Source organism: Xenopus tropicalis, chromosome 8 (assembly GCF_000004195.4).
Source record: "Xenopus tropicalis strain Nigerian chromosome 8, UCB_Xtro_10.0, whole genome shotgun sequence".
Classification (NCBI taxonomy): domain Eukaryota; kingdom Metazoa; phylum Chordata; class Amphibia; order Anura; family Pipidae; genus Xenopus; species Xenopus tropicalis.
This window is the reverse complement of record NC_030684.2, coordinates 91,764,980-91,788,290: the sequence shown is the minus strand read 5'-3', so window position 1 is coordinate 91,788,290 and position 23,311 is coordinate 91,764,980. Positions and strand designations below refer to the sequence as shown.

General features: G+C 37.2%; 2 long non-coding RNA genes across 2 annotated transcripts; one reads left to right on the top strand and one right to left on the bottom strand.

Moving 5' to 3' along the window:
• Positions 1-638: 638 nt before the first annotated feature.
• LOC116406963 lies at positions 639-5,492 on the bottom strand. Its single transcript, XR_004219927.1, has 3 exons — positions 5,409-5,492; positions 2,423-2,540; positions 639-1,032 (listed from the first exon to the last, which is right to left on the bottom strand). It is a non-coding gene; the product is annotated as an uncharacterized LOC116406963 (long non-coding RNA).
• A 12,115-nt stretch (positions 5,493-17,607) lies between these two features.
• On the top strand, positions 17,608-22,104 carry LOC116406753. The gene is made up of 3 exons (XR_004219791.1): positions 17,608-17,698; positions 20,959-21,016; positions 21,554-22,104. It is a non-coding gene; the product is annotated as an uncharacterized LOC116406753 (long non-coding RNA).
• Positions 22,105-23,311: the final 1,207 nt, after the last annotated feature.

Here is a 23,311-nt window from a genome sequence, read left to right as displayed (position 1 = left end):
TACATGAAGAGAACATGCAAGGGCTGCGTACGTGTGTTACCTGCACGTACATAACCCTTTGTTTTATCAAGTGTTAAATGTTTTCTTCAGACATTTTTTGACTGAAACATTTTCTGCCTCTCAGACTAAATTGTAAGCAAGTGAAGTGGAATGGAAATCTTTCTCTTTTCCATTTTCAGCCTCTGATATAATATGTAATCAGATGGTTTGCCGTGTGTTTTTCTATCCTTGCTCCAGTTGAGAGCATCAAGCTGCTCCACAGCATGCAAATGAAATCCCCTTCAGGACTTTGCTTTTGCATCAGCTGCAGAATAAGATGACAGCTATGGAAAGTAACATCTCTTTGCTTTACATTTAATATCAGTCAAATATATACATGCTACTTGATCTTACTGCTGATGAATTTTATGGTAGAAGGTGCTTTTGAGAAGTAAACATTTAAGAAATATTTTTGTTCCGTCTTTTTTTCTAGAAGAGAAAAAAAAAGACAGGAGGTGCAAAATAAGAAATTGAAAGTCAGTCAACCTTAGTATGCTTCTTCCCAGTACATTTTGTTACCTGAGCAGAAGAAATCCCTGTTGACTTGAGATGTGATTGAACTTATTGCCAGTGCAAATAACTTATACATTAAAAGATAGTATTTTATACAAATTTTATTGATGTTAGGGTACTTATTATTTAATTCTACCTCCTCCCCAAAAAAGAAAGCTTTTTTTTAAAACAGAATTATGTCTAAAATTACTTAATTACAAATGATCATGTGATTATTACTTTTTTATGTTATGCTATTAGTTAACATACTGTATGGTCACTTGCAGGAATAAATGCTGCTTTACAGTGGTATAGGTTTTAAAGAAGACATAAAGCTAAACTAAAAACCCCTTCAGTCTTGTAGGCAATAATGAATAATATATGGTGCTGGTTTTATTTTGGGATAAAAACTATCATTATAATCACTTTATTGGACCTTCTTAGACATCTCCTCTGGTCCCTCTCCGTGTTTCAAATGGGGTGGGCGTTTCCTAATGGTTCCTGCCAGAAAGACAAATAAAGATAGTTAGCCAAATACAGCCCTGCATTTACACAAGCTAAGACAGGCTTCAGTTCCCTATCAGCTCAGTCTAGCTGCAGATTGGTTCTTATCCTACAGAGTAGTGTGCTGAGTGCCGCAGGCTCCCCTGCACAGCTTGGGAAAGGAGGCAGCAGGAAGTAGAACTAATGGACGGGCCTAGTAGGGTTTAGGGAAAAAATTAATCAGCCCTAAACACTACTTTTTAAAGAATATTGCTTTTATATTTAAAAGAGTGTAATACACTGGCACATTTGTGATTTTCGCACAATATGTCTCCTGTGCTGGACAAAGGGTAAAGGCAACTTGTGCTTTAAAGGCCCATTTCTTAGACAATGTGCAATAAGGGGCACACTGTAACATCTTAATATATAAGGTCAAGACATAAGGTAGACTAAGGTAAGATATAAGGTCACTTATCCCTCAACACCCATACTTACTGCTTCTACACCCTGTATGTGGAGCTGACACATAAGTGTTACTGTTCAATGACATTATTTTGCTAAGCTCTATTGTACTGTGTGAAGGCAGGATAATAAGGAGAGAGCCTAAATGAGTGTAATGTAGAAGAATGTGCAAATGAGGAATTAAGCTTGGCATGTGGGTGTGTAAAGAGGATATTGTTGAGCACTTGAAAAAAGCAACACATCTTTTAGCAGTATATTAAAGCTAGTATAGATGGTTAGAGATTGGGGAAAGAAGCTAAGATGTTTATTTTTAGCATTGGATCAAAACCCTAAGGACCTAATTAGAGTACAAAGACATGATTTGTAGGTACTGAACAGTACTGGGGCTTAAAACTGAGCCTTAGACACAAAGATAAAAAGACAGAAGGACCAAATAGTCCTAGAGTAATAAACCAAACATCCATAACTTTGCTAGAAGCCCTGATTGGGTGTCAAGAACTTAAGTAAACTTTGTATCCCAAAACATACAGGTTTGCTTAAATGCTTAAATGCAAATCCATATACCACTTACCTTGAAATAATCAATAATGCAAAGGATTCCCTTTACTGTCTAATGAGGTCATCTAACAAACTTATTAAATTTCTTCCTGTATACCTAGTCTTTGTCATTACCTCTACTTCCCAGGAGTCTTATTTTATATGATCTGAATCTGTTCAAGAGTAATAGGCAGCTTTCCAGCACAAAGCATCTCAATTACCCAATGAGAATATTTTATCTACAGATAATATAGAGATAGGCTGATAGGGATTCATTTAAATAAGAACTTTAGAAAATAAGGACTCTTTAAGAATGAAGGACCCAAAATAATTGATATTATCTATAGCTATCTTAATTAAATTAACCTTTGGGAATCAAAATTATACAATCTAATTATATGGCATATACCAATAATTTCTGAGCTGTATTAGCACTAGAAATTGACTTCCTTTCCTTCCCTCTGCATCAGGGATTACTGTCAGATCTTGGTTCCTTCCAGTAGCATAACTGTTCTGTGCTGGGCCCCCTGTAAAAAAAATCCAGAAGAGATTTATATGCAACAATAAATGTAGCAGAACCCACGGTTCAGGCCGATCCACCCCCTGTCCCCCACACAACTACAGGTTCTGCTTCCTCTATTGTTACACCACTGGTTCCTTCTTGTACCCAAAACTAGAAGTATATATATTTGTTGTCAGTCTCAGAGGCCTGTCTGCTTTGCAGTCCCTGTGGCAATCTGCTTTGGCATCAGAGAGAAATATTTGTCTGTGAAAAATTAAAAATGACACTTTTTTCTCATAACTAAGGTTAAATATTACTATTATTGAATTGAGTATGGGAAAATGTGTTTATTTGTTCTTGACTCTTTATAGTATATTTGGTTGTTTCTAAAGATGCTCGGACTGTAACTATTCCTGCTTGACAACTTGAACACACCCTTGATTTATAGTTAAAATTGTCTTGATCCATGCATATGAAGTTAATGAAAGTGGTCGATTGTTTTTAAACCTTATCATAATAAACCTAATCATAATAACAAAGTCTCAGTTTCCCAGGTCCTTGTTAGACTCAGTGGTATCATTCATGCTGATATCAGTAACATTGATGTTTTGTTCCTACTATGCACCTGTCAGTATGTTCTCTTTGTCAGCCTCTTGCCACAGTGCTGCTGTCAGTATGTCAAGTCTCAATTATGTGCCTTTGAATGTGTTTATCTAATTATGCCCTTTCATCTGTAAATGTATTTTCCAATGTGAAAGTTGATTTGTATAAGCCTTACAAGCCTGTTTTATATATATATATAGGCTTGTAAATAGAGGATGGTGGACTTTAGTGCTCCCTAAGTAATATTTAATGAACTTACATCTAAGAAAGCACAGTTTTTGGAGTTGGCCAAATACCAATTCCTCCTTTAAAAGATATGGTCATATTCACAAAATAGTCCAGAATTTTGTGCATCCAATCTCATACCTGTATTTGGAGATAATATACTCCTTAAATGTTAATTAATCTCCAACCAACCAAGTTCTTCTTTTCTGTTACCTATATATTAGCCAAAATTTCTAATAATGGGGGAGGGATGCAGTGTCAAGACCCGTCCTGTCTAAAATCCTGGATTTTCAAATAACTGATTGGTACTGTTCCTGGCTAAGCCTTGTGATCATATGTATGCTCAACAATACATTTAAGTATGGCAAGCTTTCTCTATACATCCACTACCTCCATTTGTGTCTACAGATAACCTTGTTAAGGCTATCTTACCGCTTCAAGATGTGTGCTTGATCATTAAGCTCTTTTGGAAGTGATCTAGCCACTTATTGAGTTCTCATCCATGCCTTTATTATGCGGATTTCCTGTTTGTAATCTTGGACTATTTGGACTTTCCTATTTGCCTGTCACATGTTATAAATACTAGCCTTGCCTTTTTGCTTGCTTTCTTCCTGGCAACTGACCTGATTTCCAGAACTGATAATAATCCTGCTGCCTACCTTGACTTGCTTACTGTATGTCAGCAAGTGATCAGTAAGTCTATCTATCTATCTATCTATCTATCTATCTATCTATCTATCTATCTATCATCTATGTGTCCCCACTCATTTTTTCAGTGTAACTGAAGATATTTTCTCATCCTGTAATTTGCTAAATAAAATTATCTGGGCTCATCTCTACAAGCCCATGGGGATTTAGATCATGACCATGTTAGCCTTATGCCCAGTAGTGATGCCCCATTTTAGAAATACCTATACCATCACCCTTTTTAGTTAATTTACAAGTGGAAGCATGACTAAAAATACTAAAGTACCACCCTGTGGATGGTCTAATTAAGGCAGGTGGGGGATAAAGAGATGGGACTAGTAAACAGTATGGATGAGATGATAGGTGGCGTTTTAATGATGCTGATATGATAGTTATTATGTGACACAAGGTATGAGAAACAGTACTTCAAAATATGAATGCAGATTAATCCCCACTTTGAGAAGGGGGGCTCTAATTGACACATTTTCTAAAATGGTGGAAAAATACTTAAGAAGGCTGTGTATACCTGAATTCAAGACTATGGATAAGACAGAAATTAATAGCTTTTAAAGGGGACATATTGGATAAATGGGAAAAACACTAATTTTGTAGGCAATTATGAATAATATATGGTGCTGGTTTCACTTTGTGCTAAAAATTAATCCTATCTGTAGAAATGGCCCCTTTATTGGAACTCCCTATAGATCCTCTGTCCGAGTTTGAAATGGAGAGTAGGCGTGTCCTAACGGTCCCTGCCAGACACACAGTAGGAGGGCGAGAGCCAATCACAGCCCTGCACTCACACAACAAAGGCAGGCTTCAGTTGCCTATCAGATCAGCCTAGCTGCTGATCGGTTCCTATCTTACAGTGCAGTGTAGGGAGGTCCGCTGGCTCCCCTGCACATCCAGAGAATTCAGCCAGCAGGAAGTGGAACAGATGGGCGGGACTAGTGGAGTTTTGGTGGAATTTCTCAATAAATCAGTCTGAAATACAACTTTTTTAAGCACATTCCTTCTATATCTAGAGGAGTATAATTCTCTGGTACATTCTTATTTTTTATAGGATATGTCTCCTTTAAGAAGGTTTTTCACCTTTGTGCAAATTTGTCCACAGTCATTTATCTGTAGAAAAAAAAACAGGTAGTGGTGGTGAGACTAAGCTAATAATCATTAGAGGTCAGGAGGAATGCAGGATATGTGTCATACTGTCAACTTTTTTTTTTTCACCCCAGATTGCACGGTTTTCTAACTCATTAGGGTGCATTTATTTACCTAGACTATTTACTAGCTTATTCAGACATATCAGTTTTGTCTAGGTAGTAAACATTTCTAATCTCACTAAAATTCTCTATTAAAAAATGTATTTATTTATACTCACCTCCAGTAGTAATGGTCACTTCATCGTATTTATATATCCTCTTCTCTTCTTCTGCAGTCCTTTTTGTTTAGGCTCAAGTACCTGTAATAAATCAATGAGTCAATATCAGCAACAACTGTGTCCATTTTTTCACTACCACAAGCTGAGTTACATGATGATCATCCTAGAGTCCTAAATGCTGTATTGTCTTGGATCCATGCATTGATCCTAAGCTGTAAGTTTTTATCACATATTATAAAAAGTAAAAAGAGTCATTTAAAGTGTACATTTGGGGGTGCTAAACCACATGGAATTTAGCCCTTACTTCTTATAGTTATATTACTCAGAATGTCCTGCCCCATAATTTCTGTATTATCAGCCAGCTTGATATAGATACTGGTAGATTTGTTACCTCAAAATTACAAATGGCAAAAAAACAGCAGTACATACTGATTAACTAGAAATATATGAGTGATAGTAATAACATATTTTCGCAGTCCATATAATTTATAAGTGAGCTGAGCATTCTGCAATCTGCAAGACCTAGTATAAGGCCACAACCTGGTAAACATAAGATGATGGGAAGTGACTTGGAAAGAACATAGGTTCCTGTGGGAATTTAAAGCTGTTTGTATGTGATAAAAAAAATGACGCTTTCGGAGTGTAAAAATCTCAATGTATTATTAAACAATTTCAATGGACTTATGAAGGAAAAATAATTTCTAACAAGACCTAAAAGCATGAATACATCTGCTGAGTTTTTCTTGTGAGTTCTTGAACCATTATTGATTAACTGTTTAACACATAGAGGAGCAAAGCTTAAACAGTGTAAACAATGGAAATCAATTTGGGGTTTATGTTGATACTGCAGCAGGAATAATAACGCTTGATGGCTTTATAATGTTTGATATATTTTGTCTAAGGGGATACATATAATGGAAGGTGGCCGCCATCATCAGTACTGACAATATTTTGTTTGATACAAATACTGATTTTTTTGTTTTTGGGGCTAAAATAAAGTAATATACTGATTAATGTCACTCCTAATAAATGCAAAAATTCAAAATGATTGCATTTAAATTAATATATTAAATTCAATGCACTTTTTAAGGAGAAGGAAAGGCATTTTGGCAAGTATTGCTTATAGATTAGTCATAATAGTGCAAGCTATATTTATTCTGTAGAAAGCTTTAGGATACTTGAGTAAACAGCCTTAGAAGCTCCCTCTGTTTGTTTAGGATAGCAGCTGCTTGGTCTCAGTAGCTTTGTGCTAAAGCTCTGGCTGCTGGTAGCTCAGATTACAGGACAGTTGGACAGTTGGGAGGGGGAAAGAGGAGAAGAAGGGAGGGGGAGAGAGGAAAAATGAGCAAACTGAGCAGACTCTTACCGTGCCCTGAAGGAGCATGAAGTCTGACACAGAGTGTATACACAAAAGAAGAAAAGGAATTCTGTGTTTCTTTTGATAGAGGACTCAGTGCAGCTTTTCTGTAAATATACAGGGCTTTATTTACATAGACTTTTCTGAGAAAGCTTAGTTTTTACATTTCCTTCTCTTTTAATTCCTCCTTTATTAATGCTCTATAATATAAGAATAACATTTTTATAAATCTGTTAAAAAAAACTGCAGATTGCCCTCAAACTCTTTGTTTCTGAGTTAACTCCAATAAAGACTATTTATGGCAATAGCATTGTATCTGATTTCCCCCTTTGATCATTTTATACTAGAACAAGGATTAATGTGCTTACACACCAAAGTTAGAGTTCATGAATGCATATGACATACTGTACACTTTCTCATTGCAAATATAGCAACTCACTGTTAAGAATAAAGTATTCCGGTATTTCATACTGTGTATAGTAGAAATAAAAAGAACAGCTTTTCCCACTAGGTCTCATTTACATTGCAGTGTTTCCAATCACATCAGGTGTCGCAAGATATAACTCTTCAAAAAGTGTCACAATTATGATGTGAAAATATGACTGTTTTCTCTGTACTATTCCATAGTGCAAAGGTAGAATACCTGCTTATGCTTCAACATGTCATTCAGCTTCACACTGCTCATTCTTCTCCTTTCTTCTGCTGCAGACATTCTGTAACAGAATCCAAATTCCTATGTTTCTCTTCACATTTTTCCCAACACCATTTTTGTGCATTCTACGGCATATTGAAAAGAACTTACAGAATGTCTACTATAAAAATTTTCTCGCTGTTTAAAAATGAGAAATTTGTGTGGCTCTCCTGTTATGCATGTTCATATAGCTCAGCTGTTACCTTCTGGAGCACTAAAACATTATTTTGCCCAGTCCTGCGCTTAAGGGCAAATGCCCATACCTGATGCACTCTTGCCTTCCAATTTGTGCCTGTATGTTACCCAACCACTTAGACTGTAAGCTCTACGGGGAAGGAACCTCCTTCCTACTGTGTCTCATACCACATGGCCCTTATATATATTTACTGTATTTATTTATTATATCACTTGTCCTCCCTGTGTGTAATTTTGTATTCTGTAAGATTGTACAGCGCTGCGCACCCTTGTGGCGCTTTATAAATAAAGTTATACATACATACATAGCTCAAAAGCATTTAAATACCAGTGGCATTTTTCAAAATCCAGTTGATTTTGCATGCAGATGAAGATGTTCTAGACAATAACAAGAGATCCTCTGCACTCACCCAGTATCAATATATAGGACATTAAGACATTCTGTGCATTAAGCTACTAAGAAATGCCTCCTCTTTAAGCAAAACAGGGATTGTTTGTCCATATATTGCAATATACTTCAACCTGACCAACTATGCCAAAGTCACCCCCAGTCTGGCCAGTTCTACACTCACTTTTTTCTGATTCATTAAGAATTCTACCATTAAACAAAAAATAACTTAAAAACTCCTTCAAACTCCTAAATTCCTCTGCACCTCACTACAGCTCTTATCTACTCACTCCTCTCTAATGCTACCCCTCTTAAACCTTTCTATCTTGCTGCTCCTTACATTCGGATTGCCATGCCTGAATTCCTCCAGAGAGAATCTTCCCTCAAGCTCTTAAAAATTAAGTCAACCTCTTGGAGCAATCACATAAGAGCTGAACTGGGAACTGGCACTAATATTGCAGTGCCACCTACTGTAACCGGCAGCACTTACTACCCTCCTATTTGTGTATGTAAGTTACACTCCCATGTAGATTGTAAGCTCTATTGGGAAGAGACCTCCTCTTTCTCTTCTCTTTGAAACTTAATCTTTAATGTAACTGTACTTTGTCCTCATTTGTATTTATTATTGTAATGACTCCTGTTTGTTCTATTAATTTATTGTTCTGCTGTACAGTGCTGCATATAGGTCTATGTAATATCATACGTACAATGATGAACCATGGCAGATTTTTTTGCAATTAGGTTACTCTTTCTTTGTGTGTATAAAAAATGTAAAAAAAGTTATTACTATGCCATTTGGCCCTTTAGTCAAATGGTGAATCTAGCTCAACCATTAATTTTTTGTTGTTCAAATGTGTGTTGGTTGACATGTTAATTGTTCTGAGTACATATTTGATATCATACATAGGTTTCATTCATATACAACATTTATGATTTAATCATTCTATAAATGTTTAAGTTTGAGGTTCCACCATGTGTTATTTCTGTAGATACCTGACTTCATATTGTTTATTCTGTGTTACATTTACTTTTTTTCTACAAACTGCATCCTTTACCTGTTAGAAACTGCCCTTTTCCGATTGCACTCTCTGAATCAGAAAGTCAGTTGAAAGCTTGGAAGAAATCTTTCCTTTGAGGATCACAAAGTGTTATGTGTCATCTCTTCTGTCATTCGTAAGGCATTTGGATTAGATATCCTATCTCCTCTAAGCAGTTAATGTGTGTCAGTGGATCTAAGGAAAAGAGTATCCTAATCAATAACATGCTCTGTGAAAGGCATTTCCTGTACATTGCAAACTCTATGTGTGAAAAATCCTTATGTAAGAGCCAATGTGTAATTTTCATGTTGATCTTTTGGTCACAAATATTTTTTGTCTGTTTATGACTACAGTATAAATAAATGACCTGAACCATTCTGAATAAAGAAATGAGGAAATATATGAGAGTTCAGAGTTGAGAACTATTTCCAAAATTGTTATTTGCCATTCATTTGTAAACTTATGCTTGGTAGACATACTGTAGTAACAAAGACCAAGAAAAAAGTTGAAGAGTGTGTTTTAAAATGACCAGCAGAATAATTCTTAGAACAGAAAAATATATTTGAATTGATTTATGGTACAGATACAGCCAAGTTCCTTTACCATGTTGCCGCGTTATGTCTCTTCCAGTTAACAAAGGGGAAAAAAAAAATATACCAAAATTTGTCACCAGGTGGTGCATGGGCTATGGCATTTTCTTTTGTGTTTTGATGGCAGGTCTTCGCACTATAGCACTATTTAGTGTCAAGATTTAACACTGAAAAAAATGGTTTCCGGACATGAGGAAAAATGTGAAAACTACATCTGTTTCTCTGATTATAGGTCATTTGAAAGCTATCACTGCTGGGAAAAGTGTGTTGCAACCCGTCTGGGCTGGCCACACAACTAGTGGTTCCATATTATGTTCCTTGGACTGCTAGGCCACAACATCTCTGACTTTTTGAAATGGGGTTTTAAACATACTTGGATTTACAATGAGTTGTAAGCTGAGCCAGTAAATAGAAGCTTGTGTAAAAAAGAAAATGCAACTTTATAAAATCATTTATTAATAGGTCTATAATTCCAGAATCTCAAATGTTGGCCTGTCAACTATTTGCAAATAAAATATTTTGTTGCATAAATGATTCTATTGAATATGTGAAAAGAGTCTTTCCTGTAGGTACATAAATGGCCATGAATGTTATTGAATCCATTTATTTGACTTTAAAAAGATGTTCTTGTTTTTACAGAAATATGTTCATATTCTGCCTTCTCTAATATTAAAAAAAAATAATCCAGTTGTCGCACATTTCTTGGTGTTTGGTGCTTGCAGATACAGCGATAGCCTTATAACAGAGGTAGGATTTTTTGTAGAGAATTAATTGACTTAATGGCATTTTATATCACAGCTAAGCAGGAGTATACTTTATACACTATTGGTATACTAGCACTTGAAGTATACATAGTGGTTCTGTACAGTAACATGAGACTCCCCTGATTGTTCTGAAAGCTGCTGGCTCAAAGTAGTGGGGCCAGAGAGGTCCCATGGCCAAGAAACCAATCACTAAGGGAGCTGAATGGGAAGTAGTTATGTCTGTCTGGGGAGAAGCTGCAGGAGAGCAGTTCAGTCCTGCAGAGTGGACAGGCTGCTGTGCAACATCCTCTCCACCTGAATTACAGTTCACCAGTGTTGCACCCCTTGCACTAAACATTTTGGAACTTAGTTATAATCCACCTTAAGGACTTTGTACTGTAATATTAAACAGAATTATTCTTTCTCTAAATTTATGCTGTTGACACTGCAATATATTTACTGAGAAGCTACTTTTCACATAATAAGATTTATTAATTTTTGCTTTTTACTGCATTTTTTCTTTTGCAACATATGGCTCTTGCTTTTGCAACTTTTAGTAATTATGTTCTTTAAAAATACATATCTTATCACTAGAAATGCAGTTGTGAAAAATGAAGTTGTGAAAATGAACATACCTCTCTTTTGGTGTGGTCCCCCCAAAGTGCACTTAAAGCACTGAGTGCGGTTCTAATGTGAAACTGCTAACAGACTGACCAAATAACCACTAAACTCATAACCACTAAATTCCTGTTAAGCAGTTACACTATGCTGTTTGCAAAATGGGATTGTTGGAAAAATAGCAAAATATTTAGTGAGATTTAGGGGCTGATTTACTTACCCACGAACGGGTCGAAATGAGTCCGATTGCGTTTTTTTCGTAATGATCGGTATTTTGCGATTTTTTCGGATTCTTTACGAATTTTTCGTTACCAATACGATTTTTGCGTAAAAACGCGAGTTTTTCGTAGCCATTATGAAAGTTGCGTAAAATCTGGCGATTTTTCGTAGCGTTAAAACTTGCGCAAAAAGTTGCGCTTTTTTCGTAGCGTTAAAACTTACGCGAAACTTTGCACCTTTTAAGTTTTAACGCTACGAAAAATGCGCAACTTTTCGCGTAAGTTTTAACGCTACGAAAAAAGCGCAACTTTTTACGCAACTTTCGTAATGGATACGAAAAACTCGCGTTTTTACGCAAAAATCGTATTGGTAACGAAAAATTCGTAAAGAATCCGAAAAAATCGCAAAACGTACGAAAAAGTCGCAAAATGTTCGTTTTCAAGTCGGAACTTTTCCAATTCGGGTCGGATTCGTGGGTAAGTAAATCAGCCCCATAGTATTGGTTTCCAGCAAATGCAATTTTTGGCAAAATTTATATATATATATATATATATATATATAGAGTAGAATGTATGAAGCTGGCACTCACGTATACAGTAGTCACTGGATGCCTGGGTGCAGTGTTGAAAAACGGAAAATTTACAGCAACATAAATACCGCACTCACAGGACTTATGGTGAAGAAAAAAGTTCATTTATTGTTCAAACATCAAACTGACGTTTCGGCTGTGTCCACAGCCGTACACTTTGAAAAAGGCTGTGGACACAGCCAAAACGTCAGTTTGATGTTTGAACAATAAATGAACTTTTTTCTTCACCATAAGTCCTGTGAGTGCGGTATTTATGTTGCTATATATATATATATATATATATATAGAGTAGCTGTAGAGAGAGTCCGCACTCACAGATGTTGATTGGAATAAACACCTCTACATTTTCTGTAAGACCTGTGAGTGCGGACTCTCTCTACAGCTACTCCATCTATTATTTTGGGACTGCACCCAGGCTCCCTTGGACCTACTTATACGTGAGTGCCTGTCTTCTTGCAACATGCTATATATATATATATATATATATATAGAGAGAGAGAGAGAGAGAGAGAAACTCAATTAGCCTTCCGAGGTTTATTTCTCAATGCTTCAGTCCCCTACAGGGACCTTCGTTAGCAGTGAAACAATACCACTGGTTGGTGGTTCCCCCCAGTAAATTGATAATTGGTATAACAGCTGAAATGTCAGTTTTTGCCTTTAATAAAGAATCGTTTGACTTTTGCTTAATTCCTGTGTGAGCAGCTTTTTCGAAGAGATCTATCTATATATATATATATATATATATATATATATATATCACATTCATATAATATCACATTCAAAGAGAAAATGCCTGGTGCACTTAGCAAATAATTAAAATAATTAACAAAGAGCACAACCTTGACAAAGGTCTCAAAAGAGACAGTGGAGAGTAAAAATTATTTAGATTATGTAATAAAAAGGCATCCACAAAAAAGGTTTATTATAATAAAATATAAATAAATACCTTTAAAAATTACCATTAAATAATAATAAGCTGAGCTAGTGTGCCGAGGTTAAGGTTTTAGTGAAGAATCTGACTGGTAGTTAGAGGAGGAAGGCTGGTAATAGCTAATGAGAGGGCATCATCATTCTGTTTGTACAGGAAAGGGTGCCAAGCTAAAGTGTTATTGAATTGTTATTTCTGTATTGTGAGTTGTATGAGATGATGGTACACAAAATTGAAGGTAAGTAGGAGATGGTCAAATAAGAGAAAAGGAGACATAAGAGAAAATTAGAGAAATGTAGAGGGAAAGGGGTGTAGGTGCATGAAATATGACTTTGACATGAATATGGACTTGAATATGGACTTGAAGTGAAGGAAAGAAATCAAGAGTGCGTATTGTGAAAATTACATTTAAGAGAATAACTTTAAATGCACTGCCCTTAGAATCTCCAGGTCTAGGTGCAAAAAAACATGTAACGCAGATGGTAATGGGTACAGCAAATAAGAAGAGGGAAGCCAAGCTTCAAATATTAGCAAGAAGATCATAGTACTTGTAGATAAAAAGATCATAAAGACACTGAGTTTACTGCAGATGGATTGTGCGTTTCAGAGAGTGCATAAGGTGGGGAGAATAAAAGATAAGTTAATGTTGATGCGGATTGATTGATGGTTTAACTATAGCAAAAAAAGGGTGAAATGGGGGTACAACCTAAAAATTTATACAGACAGAGACAAGAGGCCTCTGCACTCACTAATTATCAATATGCTGAGGACATTAAGACATTCTGCAAATTCAGCTAGGGATTGTTCGTCCATACAGTATATTGCAAGATGCCCAAATATGTCAAAGTCTAGCCAGTCCCATACTCATTTTAATCTAATTCATTAAGAGTTCTACTGCTTCATTTTACATTTTTCACAGGATACATTTTCCCTACAAATTGCTATTCATAAGCTAAAACTCCCAAATGGTTGCTCTTTTATTTGCCACCATTGGGATCACCTGACTATGGCTGGGAATGATGGGAGCTATAACATCGAGCTTGCCACTGCTCCTGTATAAACTATAGCAAAAAAGGGGGATTGATTGATTAACAGCTGTAGTCATAGAAAAACGTAAACTATAGCTAATGGTATAAACAATAAACGGCTAAAAAAAAAAAGCATGGCAAGAGCATGAGAGCTTAGATATAGTAAAAAATGATACCATGCTTATCTTGAGATGACAAAAATAATAATGCTGGGATTTCTAGCTTAGTTTTCTAGCCTTCATTAAAGGGCTCTGATACAACCGCTGCCCAAGGTTAACTCTAGATAGTTTACTATAAAATGTATTCTGTGCTTTAAATTGTTGTACTTTGAAATGATGAGCTTGATGTTATAGTTGAGGCCATGCTTTCCAATAAATAAATGCATCGATATAACTAGTGTGTTCCAAAGGCGATCAGAATACAACTTGATCAGAAACACAATTCTATATTGACCTGGAAATCTCATATAAGCAATTATATATAAGCAAATAAGCAATTGAAATTTGCTTATTAATTGCCTATTGCTTATTAATTGAAAATGAGGAATTATGGTCGAGAAAATTATCAGGCAGCAATAGAACATATCATACAAAATCTCTCAGCAGATGCCTTGTATTCAGAGTTGCAGAGTAAAACAGAAATATAACTTACTTCTTTTTTTGGCAAGTTAATCATGCAATTCATGAAGCATTCCATATTCTGTAAGCCACAACATTCCACTGAAAGTGTTCTAACCCAACTAACTATTGAACTGTTATTAGCTAAATTAAACCACCACTTCTCACTACTGTTACTCCTAGATCTCTCAACAGCTTTTGACACATGTTACCACTTTTTTGCCATTTTCAGACATTGTGTGACTTATCACAGGGGACCAATGAAGTAGACATGACAAAAAAAGAAAGGGATTGGGTAGACTTGGTTCACAGAAACTTAAAGAATGATCAACTGTCACTTACTGCTTTCTGTACCAAAAACAGTCTTTGAAAGCATAAAATGCAGATAAAATGTAAATGCAAGTGCAATACTGGTACAGCAGGGAACTCCACACTACGTCTCTATGTAATTTTTATTTCACAACTTTATTTCACAGTCATAATACAGGATAAAAAATGCAAATTTGTCTGTTGTATGCCATAGAAAATGAAAGGAGATTTCAAATTCCAGCGACTTAATGTCTGTCAGTAACCTAAGGCAAAGGAAACATGTAACTGACAATGACAACTTCTTATTACACATGAAAGATTAAGTTAAATTGCATCAATAACATTTGTCAGTAATCGTACAATAACAGAACTGTTATTTATTCTCAAGCCTCTGTCTATAATAACATTTTCTAGGTAATGCTAGAATCTTAAATCTCACTTCAAGTTAAATTTAAATTTATATATATATATGACAAATAGTACACACCAACCACAAAAAACTAGATTATTATGAGTGTGCCATTATCAATTCTAGTGCTGGTCTATATCAATCCAGAATATAATTTTTTCCCTGATAAAAGAAAACAAAGTTCTAAGCAACTTTGGAATATACATTCATTACAAATTTGTAATGGATTTTGAGTTATTTGTATATACAGTATAAGTGCTATTAAAAGCAATATTTGTCTGTCCTTTTCTATTCCCTGCCCTGCTGGCGCTGGCTTTTGAAACAATGTAGCACAAGGCAGCAGACTGACAGACCTGTTTTGGGGGAGGAAACAACCAGGAGTTCAGAAAATTCTACTTTCAATAGCAATTACATTTACAAATAACTTTCAAAGCACTAAAATAACTTTCAAAGCACTATAAGTTGCTTAGAATTTATGTTTTTTTTCATTAGGCAAAAACGTATTTTTGGGGTTGACGTCCTTTAAAGGGGAAGGAAAGGCTAAGTCACTTGGGGGTGCTAAAATGTTAAGCACCCCTCAAGTGACTTGAATCGCTTACCTCGTACCCCGGGCTGGTGCCCCTGTTAGGAGAAAACAGCACCAGCCCGGGGCACCTGGGGCGATGCGCTTCCTCCTTCCGCCTTCGTTAAGTCTTGACTGTGAGTCAGGCACATGCGCAGTAGAGTGAAAAAGCCGACTTCTCTGTTAACGTTCGGCTTTTCACTCTACTGCGCATACGCGCGTGGCGAAGAAAGAAGGAGGAATCACTGGCAGCTACCCCGGGCTGGTGCAGTTCTCTCCGTACAGGGGCACCAGCCCGGGGTAAAAGGTAAGCGATTCAAGTCACTTGGGGGTGCCTAACATTTTGGCACCCCCAAGTGACTTAGCTTTTCCTTCTCCTTTAAGTAAATAATTACATTCCTAGCACCCTAACATGAACATAAGATGTCAAAATATATAACGTAATTAATATATTATTAGGAAACTCCTATCCATTCATTTTACAAATTAAAAGAAAGTCTAATTCTAACTGGGTAATATAATAAAACGTTTAAAGTTTGCCCACATCTAGTAACTCATAGTATCCACAGCTGACCAGCAAGGTAAGTTGTAAACTTAAGACCATTTAATAAATTTCTCTGCTTCAGGGCAGAAAATACTAATTATGACCACCTTTCCTATTATGGTACAACTCTACATTAATCATCAATTCCTGAAGTAATTTTGTGAGTCATTAGGCTAACAGCCTTTCCCTAAAAAGTGTCACTCCTAGTACTCCCATTTATATCAGCAGCTTAATTTTGCTTTAGCTTGATTCACCCAAGCCACTACCTTGGTACCGCTATAAACTTGGTGTGCATCAACCACTGTGCTGAATCATTGGGTGTATACTGTATGCAGTCCAAAAAGCCCTTTGCCAGGGGCAAATAGATATAACACTTCCTTTTTGCAGCAACATTTTGTTTCTGCTTTCTTGGTACCTGGCTTCCCATGTACTCAACTTGAATCAGTTGAAGGAGCCAGAAAAAAATGGAGTATAGCATTCTGTAGGTATGTACCCTGTTATTGTGCTAGTTAGGGTGTCCCCCCTAGTCCTCATGTGCTAGTTAGGAGAAAATGTTTGGTCTCTAGTGTATAGCTATAAAACTATCATGTCCAGTGTTTCAGGCTTTTTCTTCTGTAAGCTGTAGTGCATCCCCATTACAAAAACATGACATTTTAGCCCAAAATGTAAGGGATGGGATGGGCAAAGTTGCACTGTTAGTTTATTATTTGTTAATTCCTTTCCCTCCTTTAGCTCAGTGTTTAATAAAAATGTATTTTTCTCTGCAGAACATTGCCACAGGCAGTAGTTTGGAAAGATGGGAGACTTGTTGGGAAGTGTTTGCTATTGTCCCAAGAGTAAGTTCAAGGGCAATAAGAATAGAAAATGGCATCCCTTAGGGTCTGTGCCCTTTGTGATTGGTCTTTGCAGGCTGTGCTCTGTGCCTTGTGCCAGATTCAGAATATGCTGCAAGATACAGATCGCAGTACTGACAAGTAAGGGGTGTTTAATTCCTGACATGGTCTTTTCTGCACTTTGTGGCCCCTGGAGCTTTCTACTTTGTGTATCTGAATGAAGTGAAAGCTGGGGGTGTTCCAGGAGACAGTCACATACCCCCAACCATCTGTCCTCTCTGAATGCAGCCAGTGTCACATTTAGAGAAAGGGGCAGTCTTTAACACAAAGTGGTTTCTTGTGCAAAAAACAGGTGCAAATCCCATTTCCCCATAAATGGCAAATAAGCCCCCTTATGTTTCTACATCTATAATGGATGAATTTTCGGCAGTGGTTCCATTGAAGTGCCCTATTTATAAATATTCAATATAAGTGACTGTCAGTTTTGGCTAACTCCTTCTTTATTAGCTATTTCCTGATAATAATGCTCATTTTTTTTTTTTCAGAGAACATTTTCTTTTATGGTATATCATCAAGCATAGACTTTGTGGAGAGGAGAACATCACCAACTATATCACAATGATCTAACATCTGGTAAGAAAAAAAAAACCCAAAATAGATGTTTATATAAATTGGGAATAAATTATATTAGATTGCCAGCTGTGGTCTCTGCATATTTCATAGCTGGATCTGGACTCCACATGGTGAAATGGCACAAAGCTCAGGCAATAACATTGGATGAGTAGATCCAAAGCTGCACTGATCTGATAACTATCTAGTTTAATGATAATGGGCTTAAAGAGAGCCACGTGTCAGTGCACAAAGCTAGTATGTGAGGCAGTCACTCTTCCTAAAGTCCTTGCGTCTCGGGCTCCTGTTAGTGTCATTATTGTTATAATTGAAGAGGTTATTATGCCTCTATAATAAGTAGGGGGTTGGGCTAAAAATCTTGCAATACAGTATGTGGTTATGCACTGACACTGAATAGATCTTTGTTATTAGGAGCCAGCAGCACCTGGAATAGCTAAAAGTAAATGAAGTAATTTTCTTTATAACTATCCCTGATGCTTTTTTAGATATATATTAAGTCTGCAGGATACACTTAGGGGTCCATTTATTAACATTTGTATTTTTTTTTTCACAATTTGTGTTTTTTGCAATAAAACAAATTTTTCATGTAAAAAAAAAACTATTATTTCCCCCATTCATTATGGGTCAAAACTGAGACAAATTCAAAGTAAAAAGTCTGTAGCGGGTGTCCATATCAGTTGGCTAATCTTTCTTTGATTGGGGGTTTTAGAAGTTTTCAGGGGGGTTTATGCTTTCATTTGTGCAACAAAATGAAAAATTGGCATTTTTGTGTTCTTTATACTTTTTTCATTTGTGTGTTTTCAATTCAGATCTATTAAAAAATGTCTAAAAAGTCTTTTTTTTAAACCTCTAAAAGCACACTTGATAATTTGCTTTTATCAGTCTATTGCAACAGGACAATTGCACATGAGGTTCTTTTGGGCATTTAGCCAACCAGATTTTTCCCTAAAACCAGGTCGAGGTTGGTAATAAAAAACGTGCTTTTAAAGCATTCAAGTTAGCTGGGACAGCGGAAACTTTCATCAGGTACAAGGAAGCAAATAAAGCATGCAAAAAAGCTATCAAGCAAGCTAAAATAGAAATGGAAAGGGATATTGCAGCAAGGAGTAAAAAGAATCCAAAATTATTTTTTAATTATGTGAATAGTAAAAAAATGAAGCAAGAAGGGGTGGGAACTTTATTATCACGGGGGGGTACGTTGGTTGATGAGAACGGGGAAAAAGCAGAAATTTTGAACTCTTATTTTTCATCTGTCTATACATCTGAGGAGCCAGATAATGAAGGCTTTCCTTATAATTTACCCAGTGCTAGTAATTTAGCTACTGACGCGTGGGTCACTCAGGAGGAAATTCAAAAGAGACTTGAACATGTAAAGGTAAACAAAGGTCCAGGACCAGATGGGATTCATCCCAGGGTATTAAATGAGCTGAGCGCTGTGATTGCCAAGCCTCTTCACATAATTTTTCAGGATTCGTTGAGGTTTGGCATGGTGCCGAGAGACTGGCGGATTGCTAATGTGGTGCCATTATTTAAAAAGGGATCTCGTTCTCAGCCTGAAAACTATAGGCCTGTTAGTCTGACATCAGTAGTAGGAAAGCTTCTGGAAGGGGTAATAAGGGATAGGATAGTTGAATACATTGCAGTTCACAATACTATTAGTTTGTGCCAGCATGGTTTTATGCGTAACAGATCTTGCCAGACTAATTTAGTTGCCTTTTATGAGGAGGTGAGCAGGAACCTTGATGCTGGAATGGCAGTTGATGTCATCTACTTAGATTTTGCTAAAGCGTTTGATACAGTACCTCACAGAAGGTTAATGATCAAATTGAGGAATATTGGCCTAGAACATAATATTTGTAATTGGATAGAAAACTGGCTGAAGGATAGAGTACAAAGAATGGTGGTAAATGGAACATTTTCTAATTGGGCCAGTGTGGTTAGTGGAGTACCGCAGGGGTCAGTCCATGGTCCTTTGCTTTTTAACTTGTTTATTAATGACCTGGAGGTGGGCATAGACAGTACTGTTTCTAGATTTGCTGATGACACTAAATTGTGCAAAACTATAAGTTCCATGCAGGATGCTGCCACTTTGCAGAGCGATTTGACAAAATTGGAAAACTGGGCAGCAAACTGGAAAATGAGGTTCAATGTTGATAAGTGCAAAGTTATGCACTTTGGTAGGAATAATATAAACGCGAACTATCTACTGAATGGTAGTGTGTTGGGGGCATCCTTAATGGAGAAGGATCTAGGGGTTTTTGTAGATCACAAGTTGTCCAATTCCAGGCAGTGTCATTCTGTGGCTACTACAGCAAATAAAGTGCTGTCTTGTATAAAAAAGGGCATTGACTCAAGGGATGAGAACATATTTTTGCCGCTTTATAGGTCCCTGGTAAGGCCTCACCTTGAGTATGCAGTGCAGTTTTGGGCTCCAGTCCTTAAGAAAAATATTAATAAGCTGGAGAGAGTGCAGAGACGTGCAACTAAACTGGTAAAGGGGATGGAAGATTTAAGCTATGAGGTTAGACTGTCGAGGTTGGGGTTGTTTTCTCTGGAAAAGAGGCGCTTGCGAGGGGACATGATTACTCTGTACAAGTACATTAGAGGGGATTATAGGCAGTTGGGGGATGTTCTTTTTTCCCATAAAAACAATCAGCGCACCAGAGGTCACCCCTATAGATTAGAGGAACAGAGCTTCCATTTGAAGCAGTGTAGGTGGTTTTTCACGGTGAGGGCAGTGAGGTTGTGGAATGCCCTTCCTAGTGATGTGGTAATGGCAGACTCTGTTAATGCCTTTAAGAGGGGCCTGGATGAGTTTTTGAACAAGCAGAATATCCAAGGCTATTGTGATACTAATATCTACAGTTAGTATTACTGGTTGTATATATATAGTTTATGGATGTGAGTGTATAGATTGGTTAGTATAGGTTGTGTGCTGGGTCTACTCGGATGGGTTGAACTTGATGGACAATGGTCTTTTTTCAACCCTATGTAACTATGTAACTATGTAACTATGTAACTATATGACAGAAGGCATACTAATGTTCAAGGCTATTTGCAATACCACATGTTCCTTTAATATTTGGTATAGTTAGATCAAGTTTAATATATTTGTATATATACACATCCCTGCACTAAACCAACTGTGAATTCTGAGATCACCAATCTTGGATACTTGTAGAATCGGTCATCACAACACACTCATAATTAAAACTTTGTTTTTCTTTTTGCTACCATCATTGTTTCTTCCCCTGCACTGAGAGGCCATAAGAACAATGGGTCAAAAGCTCAGAATGAAGATGGAGAAGGAAGAAGAATTGGGTGTGTATTTTGCAAATGACACTTTCCATTCTAATTCCTGACATATAAGAGAAATGTATTAAAAATAACTTTGATGTCTTAAAGGGATAGTACACATTATAAAACAGGTCAACCCAATAAATAGGACAAATAATAGAATTGTTTTAATTATAAAATCCTATTTTTTGCCATTGTAAAGCACTAAATTGAAAGTTGGGCAATTTTTTATGTACCTGAACAAACAAACCTATCCCTTTTTTAAGAAGCAACTTTTGAGTAGGTCATTATCAGGGGTCATGTATAATCACATTGCTTTTCAAAAAAAAAATGTGTGCCGGTCTCTAAATTTAGTCTGATCCATTAGCACATTGTACCAAAATTACCAAATGTAAAAGGTCCCTCCTGTAGAGCTGAAGCCTGTTACTACAGCAGAGCATGTATTTTACTTAGCTCAGTAACTGCCCACATTTGTTGCGTAGGGGCATCATAATTGTAGTCTCAACACTTTGGAAATCAATGACAACACTATGTATTTGACTTTTATGTTGTTCTCTTCAGGACCAGTGAACTTCAAGTTAAACCTTCTGCCATTCAAGAAGACCCTCGTGCCATAGAGTAAGAAAAGAAAGAGATGACTGTTTCAGAGTGGAAAGTAAAAGGGACTTGTACTGCATGAGAGGGAGTGGACAAGCCTCCTGCTTTAGCAGAGGAAGAAGTGCCCCCTGTGGAAGCAGAGTTAGCAGAAGAGCCTCCTGCTTCAAGGGAGGAAGGTGAAGCACCACCGGCTGAGGGACACCTGAACCTTAAAAGTCGGGTTAAAAAGGCTCTCACAAAGAGATGCCAGAGAATTTGGGTAATATATTTATTTAGTTGCAATCTCTTTTCATGTGGTAATGCATCATGCAGTGCAGTTCCACTTCACTTCCAGCTGTATCAGTTGTTTAGACTGTCTACCCAAACAATTGGAGTAATAGAAAGGCAGCCATAGTGAATATAGCCCTTTGTACACTCTATGCCAGAGGCCATAACTGATAGGCCAGTCTATGGCCACCTTTAGGCTCAGTGTCAGACTGGCCCACCAGGATACCAGGAAAACTCTTGGTCGGCCCAAGTGCCAGTGGGCCCTCTTGCTTCTAACTATTTAGCCTATTTCATGGTCATCCCCTGTTTCTGTATGGGAACAAGGAAGCTTGATAGATGGACAAATAGAGTATAGTATGTAGAGAAAGGAGACTAGGATAAAAAAGTGGGCTCATGGTGCAGGGTTTTCTGGTGGGCCCCTGCCATCTCAGTCCGACATTGTTTAGGCTGCACTAGGTTGGTGACTGACTAGAGATCTGGCCAAGTTTACAGATATCCCTTCTGATTCTCTAGTAGGCCAATGAGGGGAGGTAGGTCTCATAGGGCTGTTGTAGCTCTGACTTCTGATATACACCTTTGAAAATGGGTTTTACCACTAGCAACTAGACTGGCCACCAGTGATCATTATATGGATTAAAGGTACCATTCCAGGTAGCTTATATGCAGTAGACATAGACAACCTTTTCTATCCTTAAAAGCAACATTTATCTGTAATTAGTGAACGAACCTGTCCTGTTTTGGTGTGTGGAATAATTTGTGAAACTTTGAAAAGATTTGTGAAATGCTGAAAAATGACACGCGTAAAAAAAAAATGTCAAGAAAAGACATGCGGAACAATTTTTTTGATGCACGTAATTATTCCGATGTCAAATTTTTGCACCTAGTTCGTAAAACACTTCGCCAATGGCAAAACGTGAATTCAAGCCTGGTGAAAAATTTTGCTTATCACTGTCTGTAATGTATTTTTTTGTTCCACAATTTGCTTTTCTTTTTATTATTCCACCAGAAGATTAATCATGGAGGCATGCTGTCGCCATCCTCCCCCTACTCCACTCAAATGATTCCTTGCCTGTTCCACACAAGTGCTCACCCACCCCCCTCCACTCAAATGCCACCTACTTACCCCTCCACACAAACACTAGCCCACCTACCCCTTCCACACAAATGCCCACCCACTCACCTCATACAATCACCCGACAACCCTCACCACACAAGTGCCCATCCACCCCCCCAATCAAGCTCCTGCACATTCCACTCCATTGAGTTCCCACCTGCCTAACCCTACAGAAACTCCCACCCCCCCCTTAGACAAAGGCCCAACAGCTTGCCCATCCCTACCCAAGTGCTCACCCAACCAGCATACACGACCATACACCCCTCCACAAGAATCCTCCCAGCTGTCCCTACACAAGTGTCCACCCACTACCCTCCACTCGAGTGCCCACCCACAAGTGG